Below are 24773 nucleotides of genomic sequence, written 5' to 3' on the forward strand. Positions count from 1 at the left end.
GAACTCGTATTGGTTCTCATCGTAGGTGGTGAAGAAACTGCCAGCCATGACGTTGCAGGTTCCAGGACAGTTATCGGTGTCAACACAACTCCACCTTCCACCTGTACAGGTACTGAAACACACACACATGTGTACATTTACATACGCTCAGTATACACACTTCACATAATTAGGCTACAGTTCATGTATATTATTGTCCTGTATATGCACATGTACAGTATATTTCATGCCCTTAGCACATCTGTCATCATTCATCATATTTGCATATGCCACTATGCATAGATGAAAATGTAAATTTAAACTGTAGACATGAATTATTTACAGACACGTATATTACATCAACTGTATGTAACACTACATGTACATTTAAGTAAATTCCCTTTAATAATACATAAATATGTCTATACATTGTATCGGTAATCTCTATAATTTGTCATGTCTCTCATTCATATACGTATACTACATGCATGTAGTATTCAATGGCAGACACTAGGTGTGAAAGTGCTGAGACATTGCCCCACATTGAATAGCAAAACACATTTAAACAATTATTATGTAATTATAATCAGATGTACATTTTTGTCATTTTTAAATATTGATTATATTATGTCTGGATCTGTATTTTCTGTTCTTATATTGGAGCACTGGAGTACTAATACAACTGACATTAAATATCACTTTAAATATGTTCTGTCTGTGAGTCTTTCTCTCTGTGACAAAAAGTGTCGAAACGATCGAAATGTTTTGTTTGGCTGTAAGTGAAGATAGTGTTTGGGATTCCCTTTTTATTACCATTTTGAACATGTCTTGGTGTAGGACTCTCCAGCCTTGTAGATTTTGCCATCGTGAACACAGGAACACTGTTTAACAGGGACACAGCCACTCTTCTTGATGTCGTCAAACACAGTTCCTTGAGATTATGGTAATAAAAAATCAATATTATTACATAGTCAGAGATTCTTACACTTACGGTGCATGGGAGAAAAAACATCTAAGGCGTATTCTGACATCAGAACCTTCTGTGTCATGTGACCAACACATGGAAGCATGTTAACCTAGTTATTGACCAACACATGGAAGCATGTTAACCTAGTTATTGTGTTATGTGACCAACACATGGAAGCATGTTAACCTAGTTATTGTGTTATGTGACCAACACATGGAAGCATGTTAACCTAGTTATTGTGTCATGTGACCAACACATGGAAGCATGTTAACCTAGTTATTGTGTTATGTGACCAACACATGGAAGCATGTTAACCTAGTTATTGTGTCATGTGACCAACACATGGAAGCATGTTAACCTAGTTATTGTGTCATGTGACCAACACATGGAAGCATGTTAACCTAGTTATTGTGTCATGTGACCAACACATGGAAGCATGTTAACCTAGTTATTGTGTCATGTGACCAACACATGGAAGCATGTTAACCTAGTTATTGTGTCATGTGACCAACACATGGAAGCATGTTAACCTAGTTATTGTGTTATGTGACCAACACATGGAAGCATGTTAACCTAGTTATTGTGTCATGTGACCAACACATGGAAGCATGTTCACCTAGTTATTGTGTTATGTGACCAACACATGGAAGCATGTTAACCTAGTTATTGTGTCATGTGACCAACACATGGAAGCATGTTAACCTAGTTATTGTGTCATGTGACCAACACATGGAAGCATGTTAACCTAGTTATTGTGTCATGTGACCAACACATGGAAGCATGTTAACCTAGTTATTGTGTCATGTGACCAACACATGGAAGCATGTTAACCTAGTTATTGTGTCATGGGACCAACACATGGAAGCATGTTAACCTAGTTATTGTGTCATGTGACCAACACATGGAAGCATGTTAACCTAGTTATTGACCAACACATGGAAGCATGTTAACCTAGTTATTGACCAACACATGGAAGCATGTTAACCTAGTTATTGTGTCATGTGACCAACACATGGAAGCATGTTAACCTAGTTATTGTGTCATGTGACCAACACATGGAAGCATGTTAACCTAGTTACTGTGTCATGTGACCAACACATGGAAGCATGATAACCTAGTTATTGTCGCAACCTGATTCTTATCAGTAATCAGATATGGATGTTATATTAATGTGGTCATTCTTGTTGTACCTGCTGGACAGAAGCATCCGTTGATGCAGTGGTCATCACACTGCTTACTCCTCTCTGTGTTACTGCAGGTGTCTGTGCAGGGACTTCCACATTCTTTGTACTCCATGTTGTATGGGCAGTTCTTTGCTATTCAACAAAATCAAAATGAAGTGTTATGACAGAATTTTAAACAGTGCTTTGATATATTTTTTAAATATTTAATATTTCTTACTACAGAGTTGATGCTTCTGTGGATTTCCACCGGCGTGGGCACACTGGCGAGAATACTCAGCCAGGGTTGAACACAGACATGAGCTGCTGTTGTCACAGTGACAGAGATCACTGGAACAAGCTTGGAGAAAATAATCATAATCCAGCAGCTCTCTGCAACCTTTTAAGGCAGGTGATGTCAAGAGCTGTTCACACGTTACATTCTGTGGGTCAGAATAAAGAAACTATTAGCATGGAGCATATTCACGTGGGTGATATATTGAAACATGTTGAATATGTTGATAATGTTTCACTGTTCTTGTCATTACTTGTTGTGTACAAGTCTTGTTGTTTGGTTGGACATCATCACAGTCATCACTGTCTGAGGGATCATTGGCTAACCAGCGTTCTGCGTAATCATCCACTTCACTCGCCTCCCCTGTAGAGAGACAATAAGTAAGCTTTAATGACAAGTAGCTTTTAGTAATGCTCTAGTTTTAATATTTGTTGCAAATATGTTTACCCTGTAGGCTATTGTAGCACTTTGTAGCAGATTTTTTTTAAAAGACTAAAGTTGAAGAGAAGGTTATGCGTAAATTAATGAAGCCTCCATGAGCCAATTAATAATAATAATACAAAAAGAAAATCAACCAAAAGTCAGCTACATTTTGTCATGATAACTTATATGATAATGTTTTACATGAGTTTGAAATCTGCATTATAACTAACATAATACAGACATGGATTACAATTTCCACAGTCCCTCTTCATGGAGCATAATATATTGCATGTTGCATATATATATATTGCTTATTGCATTTCTTGGTCCTAATATTGCTGCTTGCAACTACAGTATATTTATTATAATTATTATTACAGTATTTCATTATTATTTTTTACCATTTTCCACAAACTCTTCAATTCCATTGAAATCTCCACACAGTCCACAGGTTTGGTTTCTGAACTGTTCATCCAATTCCACCTTAAAACAATTTTCAAAATAAAACGTATTCATTATGTTCTGCTCAAGCTATTTTAACATTACTATTTATTAATAGCATTATGTATTAAAAACTCACACCCGTGTGAACTGAGTGGTGCAAGGTCTTATATAGCCTGATCAGCTGTGGTCTGACGTAATGTCAGTGACCATGGTAACCATGCTCACCTGTGCACGGACACGTACACAGGTACACAAACATAGATACAGACAAAGCTGGTTGTTGGAGTGGTTTGCACCACTCAAAAAGTATACAACCTGATTAGTCAACTAGACATTTAGAACATGTTTAAATCAGCATGAGACCTATCGCAAATGTTCAAATTAAAAATGAATCATCATTATAATGATTGTATTACTTTTAGTCATTGTAATGTTCTACTCAGATGTGTCAGCTTTGAGGTCAGATATGTAGAGTTGCTGGCCAATATTGATGACTTCAGCGATCTCCATATATGGGCATTCCCATATATGAGCTTAATATTGATCGATCTGATGATGTCACATGATGCCACGAGGGGGTGACCAACCAAATGACGGGAATTGAAAAAATATTCAATATTGTGCAGAGCAAAATATAGCATTTTTGTATACATTTGTAATAGTTAATAAGGAAGAAGAAGGAGTATGTTTTCCAGACCTACCCACAGAGAGTCTTCAAAGTTGGTCATGAGAACGAGGCCGAACGTAGCTTTGACCTTGATGTAGGACGAAACTTTCTCCACTGAAACGCCAGACTGACTGAACTGATCTTTCACCCTGAAGAGACACATACAGTTGGTTACAGTGTGCTGCTGTCCAACAAAACCCCAACAGCCAATGGCTGAATCTAGTTTGTATAAAATCATAGCTAGCTAAAACAAGCAGTTACCAGACCAAATGGTAGCTTATCACATTACGTTACTATCTAGAATTTGTTGACCATGGGATCCGGTGTTTTTATTATTATTATTATTTCTCATTTGCTGATTGCTATTGATTTCTGCATCAGTAGGCTATATATTTTGCATCCTGTCCATCCGTCCGTCTGTGAGCAGCTAATCTCTGGCACCTGAATGCCAGAGTTGAACCTCTGCCCCCCAAAAAATCAGATTGACCTGTTATAGCACATCTTTTTAGATTACTCCTCCAGATTTTGTCCAAACATCACAGGAATCGGTAGGCCCTACACATTATAGGCATTAAATGAAACTGGTCTTTCAGATTTTTTCATATTCCATCCTGAAGATTGACTTCCAAAGTTTGCAGGAGTGCTCCGTTTTGAACTAAATGCCTCAAATAACGAACGCAGCGTCAGCGTGTGTTTTCCTTGACATTTTGCACAAACATTTCCATTTAATTTACCAGCCCTACTGGCTAGTCAGTTCCATTAAGACATCCATGCTATAGTAATGATCATAGCTTGTTCTCATAATACTGGCCAGTACTTACACTTTGTCATTGACTGTGATGGAGTTCTTAGACATTTCAATGATCGCTCCTTCCAGGTTCATTGTGACTTTGTATCCTTCGTCTGTCCTCTGCAGTTGGACGTTAAACTGACTATATGCTGCTTTGCATTGAGACGTCAGGATGTAGTTACAACTTGAAGACATCTGGAAGACATCTCCATCATATGTCTTGTAGTGACGGTTCCCCCATGTACTGCAGAACTTCTCATTATGAGATGGTCTAACCTCTGCAGGGAAGACAAAACAATTAGCCTGGGCTTTGTCTAATAAGAGTAAAATACATTGTAAGCTGCTTAAGGAACTATATAGTATTGATTTACAATAAAACAAGCATGTGTTAGGGGGCATGTGTGAGTTCATGCATGCATGTCTATTCCTGTATGCAGTGTTGTCAAATGCTCCAATGTTACCTGTTAGAGGGCCTTTGTTGATGGACTGAATTAAGACTGGGAGAAAAGGAATAAAACATATTTACTGTTGAATCACATCTTCTTTACATCTTCTTTGCCATCAACACATCAGTGGTACACATCAAAGTACACTTTATTTGTGTACTTTGTAGTGATGGGAGACACATCGGTATTGGTCGATTTAAGTTGTTTTTAGATTAACGGCATCGGTTCGATTAATCAATCATACCGATGAATTAATCGGTTTGATAAATCTGTTTATTTGTCTTTACAGATAAACAAGCCCAAAATAACAGCTTGAACAGATCTACAAGCTCATAATATTAAATATAAAAGGTATTTAAGTCAAATCTGACTTGCCTAAGCCTGCAGTGCAGATACCCTGTTACATGTATTTTTCAGAATGGACAAAATTATAATTTTTCAATACAGAATGAGATCATATCAACATCGGTAATATCGGTTATCGGCCATAACAGCAATTAATTATATCGGATATTGATATCGGCCAAAATGTCTCATCGGCACATCCCTAGTATTTTGTAAAGAATCCTAAATGCATTTAATAAATAGATGATATTTTAACAAATATTCCCTTAACTTCCAATGGTCACTAATGTATCAGATCCAACATAAGACACAAATAAATGGACAATCTAACATTTAGATTGTCCATTTTGCACTTGCCTCATGATCTGAAATACAGCCTCAAGTAACTATTCAGTGAACTGTTTGAACTTCTGCATTTGACAAATTTGAACTTTAGTTACATACCAGCATTTATGGCAGTGAGCCCCAAGAACACGGCCATCCACGGCTGCAGCCATCGCTGTGCCATCCTGTTCCAAACCATTTTCCGATAGCTCGGTTTGCTTCTTCTTGTTAGACTTTGTGCATGTCTTTATATCCACCAAATTGTAACATCCCGCCCAATGACCTTCTCTTGACACGCCCAGAGCCCTACAGCTGCTATTTGCTCTTCTCATTTTTATTTGCCCGTTCATGATGACATTTACCATGTCATCATGAACCTTTTGAACCCATCCATCCATCCATCCATCTTCAACCGCTTATCCGTAGTCGGGTCGCGGGGGCAACAGCTCCACCAGAGTGCTCCAGACTTCCCTCTCCAGAGCAACATTAGTGACTTCCTCCTGGGGGATTCCGAGACGTTCCAAGGCCAGTGAGTCGATGTATTTCCTCCAACTGCGCCTTGGTCTGCCCCGGGGTCTCCTCCCAGTGGGACGTGTGTCGAGGACCTCCCTAGGGAGGCGCCCGAGAGGCATCCTAACCCATCCGTTGTATATTACATATGGACATATGTATACGGACGGCCATAGCTGAATGGGAAGAGAGCCCACCTGGGAAATAGAAGGTGCCAGGTTTGAGCCCTAGCTGGCAATGCCCACTTTTAACTTTTTCTCTGCTATCTACGATTATAATCGTACCCCCTAGGCTAGGGTACGGCATGCGCCACCTACGTACATGTTCGTACCCCCCCGCATACTTCATATATGAAAGCGGCGGCCGTCAATTTACCTTTTAGTATTGCTGCGGTTGCTATGGAGAGCCTCCGTCCTCACCAGCTATGGGGTTTTTAAATCCAGCTCCATAGAGCCTCCATTATAACAAGATTTTCAAAGCCTTATATCTCTAAAGCTTCGAGCGCTGTCCATGGTGAGCTGTCGTGCATCCCGACGATCGTAAATCATTTGTGAATTTGTCTCGCATCGCTCCGGACATGTGACTGTTTTTGACAGGAGCTAAGGGGTATGAGCTTACGATCAATGTCCGCACAACAGCCCCCCAATATAAATTGACTGCTACAATAACCTTAATAATAGAGACAACACACCATAAATAAATACTGAAACCAGATATAATCATTAGGGAAGGTGTATGCATGTACTATGTGTACTATATGTAAACTCTTAATTTCCATTTTCCAGCCATTCAGTTGCATATTCAGTTGTATTATTATTATTTGGGGACCCCCCAAAATAATTTGGCGACCCCCCGACCTAGTGGGCAATAATGGAGTTACTTTTGGAGTCCTTTTACGCATTCTTCCCTCCCGCCTTTAAACACTATTCCTTCTGTTTTTGGCACAAATGGATATTAGCCTGTTCAGCACTGTATTTGAAGCAGCGGTTTGACTTCAACACTCCACTACTTCTGCTGGAAGTAATGACCCGTAGTCGGAGCAGAAGAACAACGGGATTGCAATACGGTACTGTTACGGTGCTGCGTTAATTGCGGCCCCTTCCTCCTTCTTCCAGGACCAGAGACCAGTGGATGAAGAGCCGCAGTAAGGATTGGTGGGAGTACAGTATCAGATTCTAATCGGGTTAAGGTGTATGGAAGAAATGTCCTTTTGATCGGATTGTGAAGGTGTAGACTACCCCTCTGCATCAGATTAGAATTTATATCGGTGGGCTTGATCAGGTTCATTTAGTTGTATACTGTACATGGATCATTTAATCAGGTTTATTTTTTATCTTGTTTTAACCCAATTAAAGTGTCCATGCAAACGCAGCTATTGATTCCTTGTCTGTACACCAACATCTCCAAAAGGAATGCAAATCACATGATACTAGTTGAACATTTTCAAAGGGGAATGATTACTAATCATACACCCCCCCCCCCCCCCCCTATGTTTCTAGGCACTCAAGTGTGTGCATGAGTGTGCATCAGGTGTGTGTGTGTGTGTGTGTGTGTGTGTGTGTGTGTGTGTGTGTGTGTGTGTGTGTGTGTGTGTGTGTGTGTGTGTGTGTGTGTGTGTGTGTGTGTGTGTGTGTGTGTGTCTAATGCATGTGTGATAGTGTCATATGTATATAAAGGTCATGGTTGTAGGCTGTGCCAACATGCAGGATGTTCCTATTGACGAACCCTGTTGAATGAATGTCATTTTTAAAGTACAGGAGGAGTATTATAGGTACTTGGTATTTTTACATGTCAGTCCATGACTCAGACACTCAGTCATTATATATGACTAGTTATGGCTTTTGTTTCGTTGTTATGGCTAATATTTAGGGCTTCCAGCTTCCATATATATTGATGTGTACACTTATTCATGCTATGACCTCTCATATCATCCATACTCAAGCATCTAGTTGTACAGGAATGTTTTAGCTTGGCATTTCCAAAGACAGATTTTAAAGCATTTTAAATCTTTATGTGGTTCTCATGGCTTAGACTGGCCTCTTAAGTAACAGGACAGTGAGTACTGCACCAACTACTCTGACAATTGATATGAAGGTACTCTGACAACGGGCACAACTTGTACTGCATAACCGGCGGGGCATGTGTTCCCAATGGGCATCACCAAATTATTATACAATAAAAACATATATACACAACACACTGATATTCATGGAGACCAGGCCCGGTTCTTCCTACAGGCCGACGAAGCAACGGCTTCGAGCGCCATGGGGGAGGGGTGCCAAAAAAAAAAAAAAACTAGGCAGGTATTATCCTGCATACCTCAACATGAACAAACATGAACCTTGGTTTAAAAAAATAATCTTTTAAATCAGATGCTTTAAAACCCTTTACCTCACTTGTAAACAACATTCTGAATTGCTATAGCTAAATTAAGGTTAAATAATAAATCACTGCATAATTATCTGAAATTGAGATCGTTTTTGCTGTTTGTTGTTCAGATTATGAATTGATTGCTTGATTGATTGATTGCTAAGCTAAAACATTGAGTCAACAAACACATTCTGATATCCAGACTTTAAAAATCTCTCTCTCACTTTAACCCCCCCCCCTCTCTCTTTCTCTCTCTCCTCCTGTGCATGTGTGCATGTGTGTGTGTGTGTGTGTGTGTGTGTGTGTGTGTGTGTGTGTGTGTGTGTGTGTGTGTGTGTGTGTGTGTGTGTGTGCACGTGTGTGTGTGTGATGTGCAAACACAGCAGCAAGATTCGTGAGTTGCTGTGATAGGAGAAGGATATCAAACGGAACACAACCACCCTAAAGACTAATCATTGTGTATATTCCTGCACTACCTGCATCCAGTGATCTTGGTACAATATAGAAATAAATATTTTTATTGAAGATGCTGACGTTCAAATGTACATATTTTTTGTTTTGATTGTATTGATGTATTGTTGTATTGTGCTTTCTGCTTTGGCAATGTAAACGTATGTTTTCTCATGCCAATAAAGCCCTTTGAATTGAATTGAATTTAATTGAATTGTGTGTGTGTGTGTGTGTGTGTGTGTGTGTGTGTGTGTGTGTGTGTGTGTGTGTGTGTGTGTGTGTGTGTGTGTGTGTGTGTGTGTGTGTGTGTGTGGGTGATACTGTCATATTAAAGGTCATGGTTGTCAACTGTACTATTACAACATGGAGGATGTTCCTATTGACGAACTCTGCTGTTGCATGAATGTCATGTTTAATGTTCAGGAGGAGTATGTACTTTGTGTATAACGTCTGAAATATATATTTTTTTAAAAAGTAATATTACCATCCTATAGGAGAAGTTACTTTTTGAGTGGTGCAACCACTCCAAGGAACATCAATGTCCGTGTTAACCTATGTGTTGGTTCACCTATGTGTTGGTTCACCTACGTATGTGACTATGAGTGCCAGTAGGGGCAACTATACTATATATAGTTACTGTACTGTATAAACATGTCAGCAGACTTTACAGCATGTCGTTAAACTGTCATGTTTGTCTGTATATTTTATGGCCTGTAAATCTCAGTTGAAGTTTGCACCATTAACCTCTTGAACCCCAGCATACACATTCTGGGGGGAATATTGGCCAAGGGGGGGGGGGGGGGGGCAGGGGGAGAGGGGAGTTGCACCACTCAGTTCACACGGGTGTGATTTTCTGCTTCACCCAGCTGAGTGGTTGATCTTTTGGTTACCAAATGGCTTTTTGCTTCTATATACTCTACCCATTCAGCTACGCCGCCACACAACAAAACATACATGACAGAAATATATAACGCTGGTGACTATAAATCAATATAGTTCAAGCTTAAAGAGTTTATTCACACAAAGTCCAAACAACCAAGATGCTCATAATGCTCATGTCCCTGTGTGGACATGCATGGGGTCCGACTCCAGCCCCCCGACTCATTTGAGCTACTCGTAGCCACGGTATGAACAGAGAAGCTCATCCTTTACTATGTTATGTCATTGTAAGGCTATTCTTGGCCATTTGTGTGTATGTGTGTTTATAAGCGACACGTGCATGTGGCGTGCATGCATGATTTTTCTTTAATCATTTGTACTTTTTGCATTTTCTTGATACAACACAAATACAACAACATTAGCCTGGCCCAACCAGCGTGCTTTCTGGTCAGGGCGGGTGGCCTGGCCCAACCAGCGTGCTTTCTGGTCGGGGCGGGTGGCCTGGCCCAACCAGCGTGCTTTCTGGTCGGGGCGGTGCGGGTGGCCTGGCCCAACCAGCGTGCTTTCTGGTCGGGGCGGTGCGGGTGGCCTGGCCCAACCAGCGTGCTTTCTGGTCGGGGCGGTGCGGGTGGCCTGGCCCAACCAGCGTGCTTTCTGGTCGGGGCGGTGCGGGTGGCCTGGCCCAACCAGCGTGCTTTCTGGTCGGGGCGGTGCGGGTGGCCTGGCCCAACCAGCGTGCTTTCGCGAGCTGGAGAATATTGGTTCACCGATCAGAGCTGTTCAACTGGCGGTTTTATTATACTTCACTGCGATTTATTAGGGTCCAAATGTGATTTATGACAGCTCCTTAAGTTAACTGTTATGGTCCTAAATGAGGTTCAACATCTAGTTAACCTGACATCACACAAGAACTATACTGTATAAACATGTCAGCAGACTTTACAGCATGTCGTTAAACTGTCATGTTTGTCTGTATATTTTATGGCCTGTAAATCTCAGTTGAAGTTTGCACCATTAACCTCTTGAACCCCAGCATACACATTCTGGGGGGAATATTGGACAAAAATTTTCCATAAGCTCACAACGTGTCACAATGCAACTTCTTGTGAGCTTGTAGATCAGCTATTTTTGGCAAATAGATTGTGTGTAGATTGGGTAAAAAAGCAGTCCAAGTACAGAGCCAACTCAAGTCTAGAGACGTCTTTAACTCCAAGAAAGTCATCTCTCTGTATTTTTGCCCCCTCATCATGCTCTCTGTATTGTAGAGAGTTCATAAGCAAACCTAACTTCCCGCTATGCTGACAACTGAAACTGGTCGCTCTCTTTTCTCTTTCTATACATCTCATTCACATATTCACACACGTGTAGGGCCTAACGCCCCTTTTTTAACTGCTGACTAACGCGGACTTCAGTGCAAAACTAATGTTTCACCAGAAGACCCTGTTTAGCTCCTGTCAAAAGCCTTAACCTTAAGGCTATGGGACTCTCCATTACCTGCTGCCGTATGACATGCAGCACAGCCTCTCGACTTCTGCAAAAATACAAAGAACGATTTCGCTACTCACCGATACAAAGGCGGTTTTGTGATGAAAAAAGCCCCCCACCACACGTATAAAATGCACTTTTTACCAGAAAATGAAAAAAATAGAAAAAAATAATTTTAGTTACTCCACTGCGCCCTGCCAAGAGAAGATTGGCATTTTCTGGCCAAAAAGTGCATTTTATACGTGTGGTGCGGGGCTCAGAGTGCATGCGTCCACTGGGGAAAGTACCAGTAGGCTTTTTTCATCACAAAACCGCCTTTCTATTGGTGAGTAGCGAAATCGTTCTCTGTATTTTTGCAGAAGTCGAGAGGCTGTGCTGCATGTCATGCGGCGGTAGGCCTTGTTAAGGCGGAAGAGTCTTAAGGCTATGGACCAGAGCTAGTCCCTGTTTAACAATGTTTAGGGCAATAACAATGTAATATATTGAAAAATATACTACTAACCAGTAGGCTACATTCTCTTGTTCATGAAATGAAATGAAATGAAATCTATATTTACCCAGGGTATCTGGGCTAAGCTCAAGAACTTGTTTCCAGCCAGGCCCTGCTCATAGAACACATTTCATCGTAGTGGTTCAATGCCTTGTTCAAGGGCACTTCAGCGGTGGTAATTTTAACGTGTCGGACGGCTGATTCGAACTAGGAACCTTCCGGTATCAAGACCGCGCCGCTATCCGTTCGGCCACCGCTGCCACATTAAAGGGGTATGAGCTTACGATCAATGTCCGCACAACAGCCCCCCAATATAAATTGACTGCTACAATAACCTTAATAATAGAGACAACACACCATAAATAAATACTGAAACCAGATATAATCATTAGGGAAGGTGTATGCATGTACTATGTGTACTATATGTAAACTCTTCATTTCCATTTTCCAGCCATTCAGTTGCATTCAGTTTTTTTTTTTGTATTATTATTATTTGGGGACCCCCCAAAATAATTTGGCGACCCCCCGACCTAGCGGGCAATAATGGAGTTACTTTTGGAGTCCTTTTACGCATTCTTCCCTCCCGCCTTTAAACACTATTCCTTCTGTTTTTGGCACAAATGGATATTAGCCTGTTCAGCACTGTATTTGAAGCAGCGGTTTGACTTCAACACTACTTCTGCTGGAAGTAATGACCCGTAGTCGGAGCAGAAGAACAACGGGATTGTAATACGGTACTGTTACGGTGCTGCATTAATTGCGGCCCCTTCCTCCTTCTTCCAGGACCAGAGACCAGTGGATGAAGAGCCGCAGTAAGGATTGGTGGGAGAACAGTATCAGATTCTAATCGGGTTAAGGTGTATGGAAGAAATGTCCTTTTGATCGGATTGTGAAAAGGTGTAGACTACCCCTCTGCATCAGATTAGAATTTATATCGGTGGGCTTGATCAGGTTCATTTAGTTGTATACAGTACATGGATCATTTAATCAGGTATATTTTTTATCTTGTTTTAACCCAATTAAAGTGTCCATGCAGCCCAGGCGGTGGCGTAACCGTCTGGGCACCCGACTGGTAATCCAGTCGCAGTGTGCCGCGGGTTCGACTCCCGAGCCCGACACGGCCTTTACTGCATGTCTTCCCCCATCTCTCTCCCGTTTCCTGTCAGCCTACTGTCTGTCCCTTCAAAAAACCAATAAAAGGCGTAAGCCGCAAAAAAATATATTAAAAAAAAAAAAAAAAGGTGTCCATGCAAACGCAGCTATTGATTCCTTGTCTGTACACCAACATCTCCAAAAGGAATGCAAATCACATGATACTAGTTGAACATTTTCAAAGGGGAATGATTACATACACCCCCCCCCTATGTTTCTAGGCACTCAAGTGTGTGCATGAGTGTGCATCAGGTGTGTGTGTGTGTGTGTGTGTGTGTGTGTGTGTGTGTGTGTGTGTGTCTAATGCATGTGTGATAGTGTCATATGTATATAAAGGTCATGGTTGTAGGCTGTGCCAACATGCAGGATGTTCATATTGACGAACCCTGCTGTTGAATGAATGTCATTTTTAAAGTACAGGAGGAGTATTATAGGTACTTGGTATTTTTACATGTCAGTCCATGACTCAGACACTCAGTCATTATATGACTAGTTATGGCTTTTGTTTCGTAGTTATGGCTAATATTTAGGGCTTCCAGCTTCCATATAAATTGATGTGTACACTTATTCATGCTATGACCTCTCATATCATCCATACTCAAGCATCTAGTTGTACAGGAATGTTTTAGCTTGGCATTTCCAAAGACAGATTTTAAAGCATTTTAAATCTTTATGTGGTTCTCATGGCTTAGACTGGCCTCTTAAGTAATAGGACAGTGAGTACTGCACCAACTACTCTGACAATTGATATGAAGGTACTCTGACAACGGGCACAACATGTACTGCATAACCGGCGGGGCATGTGTTCCCAATGGGCATCACCAAATTATTATACAATAAAAACATATATACACAACACACTGAAATTCATGGAGACACAGGAGTAAGAGACAGAAACAAGAACAGTGACCAACATATTCCATGTCTCTCATAAAGATCTTAAAGACAAAGAAACATTGAATTGTAAATACTGGATTTTTTTTAAATAATGTGTAATGAAATTTAATTATTTCATAATTTGGCATTCTCATAAACAAATATTGGATGTTTGACTGTTAACTGTAGAAAGGCTTCCAGAGTATATTGCACATATACCGGTAGCAGGTTCCTCCGTGTGTGATTCTTCATACATCATTCAGCTCCTTTTCACTTTCCTAAGTTGAAGTAAATGCTTTATTGTTAACAATATAAGTTAAAGCAACTCATATTATTGTCTAGATATGGACTAGTACTAGTAATGTGGAAATAGATTGTGATTTGTTAGAAAATGAACTCAGTTGATGGGTTCACAAAGTAAGAGCAAATAAAAATGCAGGATATTAAAAAAGAACAAATAGCAGGAGGAGGGTTCTGGGTGTGTCGATGGAAGGTCATTGGGTGGAGACGGTTATCAGGTGGATATATAGGAGGGTTCTGGGTGTGTCGATGGAAGGTCATTGGGTGGAGACAGTTATCAGGTGGATATATAGGGGGGTTCTGGGTGTGTCGATGGAAGGTCAGTGGGTGGAGACGGTTATCAAACAGGTGGATATATAGGCATGCAAAACCTTTAACAAGATGAAAAACCAACCTGTCAGAAATGGTTCTGAACAGGATGCTACAGCCTGGCTACAGCCTTGGATTAGTCTTGCATAGCCAGACAACTATTCCACAATCTCAGAATGCTATATAGAGTCTTTAGGCCTACATTTTATTTTGTATTTCCATTTCTGTTAAGCAGAAAGCTGCTTAGATGATTTATATATGTATTAGGATACATTTGCGCGACTGTAAAGACGAAATGGAAGTGGGGAGGAGGCTTCACCTCTGCTTTATATTTTACTCATGATCAGAGCTTCCAGACAGTAAAGCATTTGAAAATTGCGAGAGGCAACAATCTGGCAACGCAAGACTAGCCTTGGATGGACATGGGGCCTCCTGCCATAATCATCTGTAGGTAACACAAACTCTGTCAAATCAAGTTTTCGATTTCTTGAAATAAGATTAAAATATAACGCATATGATAACTGCGTACAATGTGACTGAACTAATGTGAAACACAATTAAAATTTGTATGGAACAGCAAATAGGCATACTGGGTGTATAAATAAAAAATATATTTGTCAAAAACCTTCTGAATATTGTGCAGGACATTATGCTTCATGTGAACATATTCAAGATTAAAACATTTCATTCCTCATTTCTTCAGAATTTTCAACTGTCCCGGCCCTGTTTCTCAAAGTAGGAACTTGAATAAAACTAAGGGGAAAATGCTAAAATTCTTTAACAAATTCCATAAATATAATATAGATGTCTATTTGTGAGCCTAATCTTTTCAAAGTCCAAGCATAATGTTTTCAGTCATTTCTGATCAAAAATATTTTGTCCCCCAAACCAAAATCATATTGTGTGACACCATTTTGGGAAATTTCAACAGGCAATTGTTTGGACACCCATTGGGATAGAGAGGTCCTTCTTCAGTAAGGCTGTTCAGCACTTGCATTACAATAGCATTTTCATGAAATACGATCTTGTTGGAACGCTGACCAATGCAACTCTTCCGAGTGTCTGTGGGTGTGACACCTTTTTCATGTTATTAGATTTTTTGGTCATAATTACATGTAAATCTATGTTGCTTTGTTATAGCTAGCACGTTGTTAGCATGCTAATGTGTAGCTAGTAGCCTCAAGGTTATGTTGAGTGCAGAAAACATAATATGGTGTGACACTATATCATAATGGTGTGACTGTCTGCCTGTCACGCCATATTACTTTTTTGTCACACCATATGATACAAACTGTATTTTCCTACAGATATAACAATAAATAACAAAGACCCATGTTTCTTTTGTCCATTTAAACATTTGTTTTAAACAGTTTCTCCTAAAATCTGCAACTATCCACAATAAAATTTGTTTAATTTTGTTTTATTCAGTCATTGCCATGTTATTCAATGTTAAAGCAATTTTCCTGTTGCTGTTTTTCCTGAGTAATTGTTTAATCAATCTGTAAAGTTCAGTACTCACTAATAGGTAGGTTAAAACACAGTTTGCTTTGAAAAATGAAGATATGAAATCATTTGGTGTGACGTTCCAAATAGTGAAAAAAATCATACCCTTATTAATGATGAAACCATTAATGTTCATGGATTACATAGCAAATAGTATCAGGAAGAGTCACAAATATTTGTGTAATTTTAGAGAAAGTTTTGTCACAATAAATACAAAATATGTTGAAAGACCGACAACATGGGCCTCACATTGAGTGTTGATTACGAAAATAATATACAGATTTAATAATTTTTCACAAAACTATAGTGGATTACAGGTTAGTTATGATAAAGGACTTTGATAAAGTGAGTAACTTAAGAAAGGTGTACTCCATTTTATAAACAATTATTGTCATGTCACACACCATATGAGGATTTTAGGCACAAGTACAACAAAATGCTGAATAAATTCTGATTCCAATAAAATATCTAAAAACAAAATATGTTTCCATAAAGATGAGAGTGAGTATAACAAAAGTAAATCATTTTCATTCCTGTTATTTAAAGGTTTTTAAAAAACACTTTTTTTGGGGTGTCACGTCACTGACCCACATGCATATGTAACCCTCTTGTTTTATATGACTCCTGTTACACATACAGTATAACGATTATGTGTATAGAGATTGTATAAAGATTATGTATATATGTAGCCTACAGTATGTATGTCCGTTTAGAGTAATAGCTGCAATACTGCTGGGTGACCTAAGGTGGCACTGTTAGCACCACACTCACCCATTGACCACTGCAACGCGCGCACATGCACACACACACATGCGCACACACATGCGCACGCACACACACACACACACACACACACACACACACACACACACACACACACACACACACACACACACACACACACACACACACACACACGTGATTTTTGTTTTATTGCAAATCAATACTATAAAGTGCCTCTTACACTTTACAATGTCTATTAATCTTATGAGACCAAACCCAGGTAAATATTTTGTCATCCTTGCATAAGGACTACTCATCATCATTGTTCGACTGCGGTTGAGATCATGGATTTCACAATGCCAGACTTCCCGGTCCTTCAGGAGAAGGAGAGATCAAGTTGATGCAAATAAAATTGCTTTATTGAATAAAAATAAATTAAATGGATATTAGACTCCATTAACAGTCATGTATAAGATTAATACTAAGAGCTCTGGTGGTGGCATGCAGATGAACCTCCTTCCTTCTCAACTCCATGACTTAGCTAGGTGTGCTGTCATGCTCATTTCAGCACGGCTGGAGAGCCTATTTCAACCAATTGCTTGGTCAGTAGAACTACCTGTAGTAATACAAATATTTCATTCCACTTTTTCTCCATTTTTGGGCGACTCCTCTGTGTACCACCAGAGGGCGACTCCTCTGTGTACCACCAGAGGGCGACTCCTCTGTGTACCACCAGAGGGCGACTCCTCTGTGTACCACCAGAGGGCGACTCCTCTGTGTACCACCAGAGGGCGACTCCTCTGTGTACCACCAGAGGGTGACTCCTCTGTGTACCACCAGAGGGGGCTCAAGCAGTGATGTAAATAGGGTGCGTTTTGCGTCCCAAAACGCACTTTATAGTTTTGGGCCGCAACCTCCGCTCAACCTGTGCGTCCCGTGGACGCAGAGGTTGAACGGAGATACTCAGCACACAGTAATAATAATCCACGTGAAGAAGAAAAAATCGCGGGGGAAAAAAATGCGGTAAAACAATAATCTACGGACACGATCATTTTGCATGGCCGCATCCGACCTCATCCTATGTTATAAAAAATAAAATCCACGTAGGAATCATTCTTGTAGAACCACTAGTCTGTAACAACACTGTCAACACAGTGCGCTGTGCGCCGCCATGTTGGCTCTGACTGAGCGCACTCAGCGCAGCCTCTAGACTAGAGCTGTTTAGAGACAGAGAGTGACGACAATGGAGTGATCAGTGACGCATGCAGCCCCACGAATAAGCAGTGAACGGAGATGTCGCAACTCTCTCAACTAAACGGCGCTGCCTCCGACAGAAATATTTAGGGGAACATGTTTTAGCGTGACAAGCAGACCCGATTCAATGGGAAACACACATTGTGTAACACACGCCGATATTTTGACTAAGTATAATAATTGCAACTGCAAACAACTTTTGGTTTAAGCTATGTTAAATCCACTGTTGCCCACTATTAGTATTTCTTACTGAGTTGTGCTTGCTAATACTACTAGCCTACATTAAAAATATACTGTATAGGCCTATTTGATATGTTTATATATTTCTTTTTATAAAATAAAATAAAAAATGTTTTATTATTATTATTTTTGAGTGGTGCAACCACTCCCTTACGGAGCTATGTGGGTGGCTGGGTGTCTGGGTGTCTGGGTATGAGCACGAAAACAGCATGGTTGTTTTTCACCATCTGTGCGCAACCTAATGCACACACAAACACACACGCACGTATTAACTGTATGCTTTCGGGGGTGCCAGTATATTACAGTACAGTAGAGGGGCCGCCACACGGTAACTCATTCTCAACCGTTTCGGACGCGACGCGGCACGCCGGAACCGGCCCGGCCCCCTGGGCGTGTTCCTGGGGGTCTGGAACATCCCCCGCCCCGCGAACCCCCACACGGAGTTGCACCACTCACTTCACACAGGTGTGATTTTTTTTGGGACTCATAAGATTTTTTTGGGACTCATTTGAATGACCACCTGTGCATCCCGGGACCCATTACATTGAAAACCTATTTACATCACTGGGGCTCAAGTACCACCAGTGGTTGGGAACCTCTGGTTTAAAGGACCTATTGTGTTTTTGGAGCAAAACAATAAACAATTTTGAACAATCAGGCGTTCATATCATAATGGAAATTGCTCTCAGGAACAGCTCAACTGATTTTGTTGTCATTGATGTCATCAATGTCAGCCTACTTCCTAATTCCTCCTCTTCTTCAGTCTTCAGTTCCAAATTTGCATTTCCACTTTGTTTACAATGTCCGCCATTGTTGATGTTCCAAGCTGGCATGGAATGGAAACAAGCCTGGTTTTATCTAGCGTCAGTATTATAATGACTCCAATATTAAATAATCTGCATATCAGCGCCCCCACCAACTCAGGACATTGTGGTACTGCAGCTAAAACTGCTTTCAAAGTTATTATAACCAGTCCTTGTCATGGTTATATCAGAATGGTGATTGAGGCTCAAACCTTCATGTATTTAAAAACCAGGTGCTTAAGAAAGCCAAGTCCATTTGTACGGACAACTCCCATCCCCTCAGGTCTGAGTACAGGCTGCTTCCTTCCGGCCTTCGCCTAAAGGTTCCAGGGGCCAAAAGTAACAGGTCTAAATTCTCCTTCGTGCCTGACTGTGTCTATCCAGGCCTTAAACGACGATAGGAGGAGGAGGAGGTAACTTTGTCGCTGGTGTGAATTTCCATTGCTACACTGAAACCTAGAACTGCCATCCTGTTTTTATTTTCTATGTCTACCATGTTCTTTTTTTTACTGTGTTTTATGTGATTCATGTGTCTGCCTGTTATGCTTTGCTGTTACACCAAATCACCCTTCGGGGACAAAAACATTAATTAAACTGAACCTGAACCTGAACCATTAGAAATAAGTTTGAGGGACAGACAATAATTATGATATTTAAGCAATATTACATGAGAGGGTGTGGTTCAACGTGATTATTGCCACGACAGTGATGCGGTAAGGAACGAGACAAAGTCGAGTTCCGCAAGCATCACTGAAGTTACCCTTAAAACTAAGAAAATCGCTGAAAAAATATATTTTTTTAATGACAGATGTAGTCACTACGACCACAAATGTCCCAAGAAACTAGCTAGCCTAGCCACCGAGTTTGCTAGCGCTCTGGGAAAACAGAGCAGCTGAATTCTTTGTTTTGATTAGGTGGTGAATGGTGCTGTTTGATCCACGGCTAGAAGCCGTTTCAACCAATCAGATTGCTTCCTCGAAACGACCTGTTGTATAATAAATATTAAAAACAGTTTTAAAATGCATGTTATTTCTGCTTTAATCCAATCAGACTTTTCTGTGTGGATGTATGGGCTGTCGCCACCTTTGCGCAAATAGTCTCTATATTCAATGTTTACATCTCTCTCTGAGAGAGAGAAACTTGTCCTCAATTTGCATTTGTTATTAGGACTAAAATAAAGTTTGGGTTTATGAAAAATAAATGACGTTTTACCTTCTTTCCTGTCATAAATGTATACGGGTCAATTTTGACCCGTAACACCATAGGTGTCACTATTGTTAATTATATCAATTTAAAAAACAAAAACAAGTAATTTTTTTCCTGTGTGTTATAATATTAGGATTAGGGATACATCACTGAGGATACGTCCCAGGTGCATCCATGCAATGTATTTTCGTTCTGAGGTATTCTATTGATAGTGACTCATAGGAATAGACTATATGTCTGGTGACCACCAGAGAGACGGGTGACAGCCGGAATGTAGACGGCACCCCTGGTAACCCAGCCTGCATCCTCCGTGAGGAGGAAGCCCAAAAAACCGTTGGTGAGGTCTTTAGGAGGGGCATTCGAGCCGCAAGCGGAGCCTGCAGTACCACCGTTGCCCAGGTGGAGCCTGCAGAACCATTGCGGCTAAAGAATACACCACTCCTGAATGAAGTGTCTGGTACTGGGAGTCTGGTGCAACACAGGTCCTGGCTGCACCTGGTAAGAGCAGGAGTGGACCTGGTGAGACATAGAAGGGGCCCGGACAGGAGTCAACCCACAGAGCCTAGTCCATCCACACACCAGAATGGTGCCTCCCAGTCCCGGCAGAGTATGTCCGGAGTGGTTCCAACGGATTGTGTGACCCTGGTCTTTTCCTAGTGGGTCTGATCGAGGGTAGCTACTGGGATGTAAGTCGGCTGGGTCACCCGAGTGAAGGGTATGATGTTTGCGAGACCCTAAACCCTGATGACCTTGTGATACATCATTGAGGATACGTCCCAAGTGCATCCATGTATCCATGTATGTATTTTCGTTTAGTCTATTATTGCCAGATAACATCATTATCCATTGTCTTCATTATGTAATGAGTGAATTTTCATTTTTCATAATTGAAAACAAGTGGTATATTGAAACATGAATCCCTAACCCCAACACAAATAATATTTTAAATAGTGTTTACAGAGATTTTGTGCGTTTTAAAAGCTATAATAAGCCTATAGATAGATGCCATTAATTTATTTCCCGCATTATTTCACCCGCGGTTTATCCAATATTAATTTATAATATATTTGAATGACCCAAATACACCCTAAACTGCGGTTAACCGCAGCAACCGTGGCTAAATCCGCCATCCGCAGATCTCTAATATGATATATAATTGATGACGATCAAATCAAATGTCATCAACAGTATCCTCAACAGATCTTCTTTTTCTTTCCTTTTTAGAGGCATATTTCTGCTGGCATGTGACCTTTTTGTAGGATATATATATTTTGTTTCATATTTCATCAATTTAACACTGAAAATTTTAGCTCAAAGTAGCTGAGCTACTTTTTGAGGTCTGTCTGTCTGTCTGTCTGTCTGTCTGTCTGTCTGTCTGTCTGTCTGTCTGTGGCTGAGTCATGCATGGTAACATGAGCGTGACATCAGAGGTCCATATACGCCCGCCGGCCCTCCGTTAAGACAATGTTAATATAGCCTACTGTAGGATAGGCTGGTGGTGAGGCTAGTATTCAACTATACTGATTGTTGAGCAGGATAAGGTGATTTCCCTGCCTGGCCCCAGTGGCCCGGTTAATGTGTGTACTGTCACTTTATTACATTTATTTACACATTAAATCATTAAAAGTCCATAGACTTGGCTACCACATGACATCACGGGGGGCATATAATACCATATGACCCAAACTAGTGAAAATAGAGGGTATGCACATGCATAAAGTGAGTGGCAAAGTGAGTTTAATATGCAATAATGCAATCAGATAGAACGTTTCTGTTTGGATGTTTGGGCTCTCTAGGCCAGAAAGCTTTTTTTAAAGATGGAGTGCCATGATTTTTTTCCACCCTAAAACATGATCATCAGGTATTATTATAATATAAGGAGGAAGAACATTTTCCAAAATGTGTATAGTATTTGTTAAAATCATGCTTTTATGTGGACACGCCCACCAGTTCATTAAGTATTCCTGGTTTGCCTGGTGGGTGGTGATCCACCTGAACTGAAGCCGCACCCACAGCTGTAGTTTGATAAAGGGGGAGGGGTTAGGGGAGGGGCTGATAATGTGATGTCACTATATTTCTGTTTATTTCATTGGCCCGTTTATCTGTCAGGGGTTCAGCATCCAGGAAGAAACCCTAAATACAAAGTTAATACACCATTGCACATAAAAACGACTCCAGGGTGTCTAATGAAGTACTGTCACCTCATAGACACATGAAAAACTGGAAAAATACAAAAATTGTGGCACTCCATCTTTAATAGAAGCACATTTGCTCACACCAAATCCTCACACTTGAGGTCACGACAACCACACTTTTCAATGACAGTGTAAGAGTACATCTCTGTCGTGCCATCAGCACATTTCAACTCTACTTCCTTCGTGCTGGTGGCCATCTCCTGACAACAGGTGCATTTGTGCATTAAGCCATTTGTCTTTGTTGAATACCTTTAGAGACAAGAGAAGAACAGTGTTAGTGTTAGTGGTAGAGTTGCTGGAAATGAAGGTATTAATCAACAAATACAAATATTGGACAGTTGCTAATATGGTATATAGAAAGTACCTTCTTAACCATGGGAAGATAGGTAAGAAAATTAAATAAATAAGAACAAATACATAAACGTGTTCTGCAACAAATGTGCTTTTAGGAGCATAATTTATCTGGGAGCATGCCAGGTTACACACATGTAAAAGCAAGTAAAAGCACACAAATTGTCCCACTACTGAGTCATGTACGCTCAAATGTATAACCTTAGTTAGGTTAAGTTATGTGTTTTGTGCAAAATCTCGTTGCTGTCGGGAGGAAACCTCATAACTCCATTGGACCCTCAAACTGTCCGCTAAAGCAGCTAACTCCACCACCTCTCTCCCTCTCATGGAAGGGTAATTGACAATATACAAAGTTACAACACCAACTTTGATGAGGCAGTATTGCTTTGTTTTAAAAAATATAAGGTTTTCTTAATTTCCTGAAAAATGTATATTTTTAATTTCCTGAAAAATTAACATTTTGGAGTTAGGTGGCTCATTTTTGTCAGGGGTCATCTCAGAGAGGAGAGATACTTTGCACCAGATTTAGTTACTAGGGAATATATCAGCGTCCGTGTCCATATACACCCGCCGGCCCTCCGTTAAGCCAATTTGAATATAGCCTACTGTAGGATAGGCTGGTGGTGAGGCTAGTATTCAACTATACTGATTGTAAGAAGGTGATTTCCCTGCATGTGTGTACTGTCACTTTATTACATTTATTTACACATTAAATCATTAAAAGTCCATAGACTTGGCTACTACATGACATCATGGGGGGCATGTAATACCATATGACCCAAACTAGTGAAAATAGAGGGTATGCTCATGCATAAAATGAGTGGCAAAGTGAGTTTAATATGCAATAATTAAACTCCCATGAAACCCCAATCCCAAATCCTAGAATAGATGGAAATCTTACATTGAGTATGTTGGACAGCTACCACCGCAGGATGTCATTTCAACTGGAACTGTTGATCTGCATTCAACAATTTGAGTTTCAGGACCAACTGGTACAGTTTTTGTTTCAGTGGAAGCGCTGAACCGACCTGTAGGTTCAGTGACAGCTTGTGTGCTGTTGAAACCAATGAGCGGCCTTGTGACAGTGACAGCTCCAGTTTTTTCGGATCCGACAGACTGAGTTGTAGGTGCAGGGACAGTTTTAGTTCCTTCGGGACCAACGGGCTCAGCTGTAGTTACAGCGGCAGTTTTAGCTCCTTTGGGACCTATGGTCTGAGCTGTCTGTACAACTACAGGGACAGTTTTAGTTCCTTCGGGACCGATGGGCTGAGATGTAGTTACAGCGGAAGTTTTAGTTCCTTCGGGACCTACGGACTGAGCTGTAGGTACAGAGACAGTTTTAGTTCCTTCAGGACCGATGGGCTCAGCTGTAGTTACAGCGGCAGTTTTAGTTCCTTCGGGACCTACGGACTGAGCTGTAGGTACAGAGACAGTTTTAGTTCCTCCGGGACCGATGGGCTCAGCTGTAGTTACAGCGGCAGTTTTAGTTCCTTCGGGACCTACGGACTGAGCAGTCGGTACAGAGACAGTTTTAGTTCCTTCAGGACCGATGGGCTGACCTGGAGTTACAGCGGCAGTTTTAGTTCCTTTGGGACCTACGGACTGAGCTGTCGGTACAGGGACAGTTTTAGTTCCTTCGGGACCGATGGGCTCAGCTGTAGTTACAGCGGCAGTTTTAGTTCCTTCGGGACCTACGGACTGAGCTGTCGGTACAGAGGAAGTTTTAGTTCCTTCGGGACCGATGGGCTGACCCTGAGTTACAGCGGCAGTTTTAGTTCCTTCGGGACCTACGGACTGAGCAGTCGGTACAGGGACAGTTTTAGTTCCTTCGGGACCG

The 24773-nt window shown here is 40.9% G+C and overlaps 1 long non-coding RNA gene across 1 annotated transcript in view; it reads left to right on the forward strand.

The window, feature by feature from the left end:
* Nucleotides 1-24773, forward strand: part of LOC306932537 — a 148713-nt gene that overhangs the window by 62879 nt on the left and 61061 nt on the right. The window lies entirely within an intron of this gene.

This window comes from Electrona antarctica (assembly GCF_951216825.1).
Source record: "Electrona antarctica genome assembly, chromosome: 11".
NCBI lineage: Eukaryota > Metazoa > Chordata > Actinopteri > Myctophiformes > Myctophidae > Electrona > Electrona antarctica.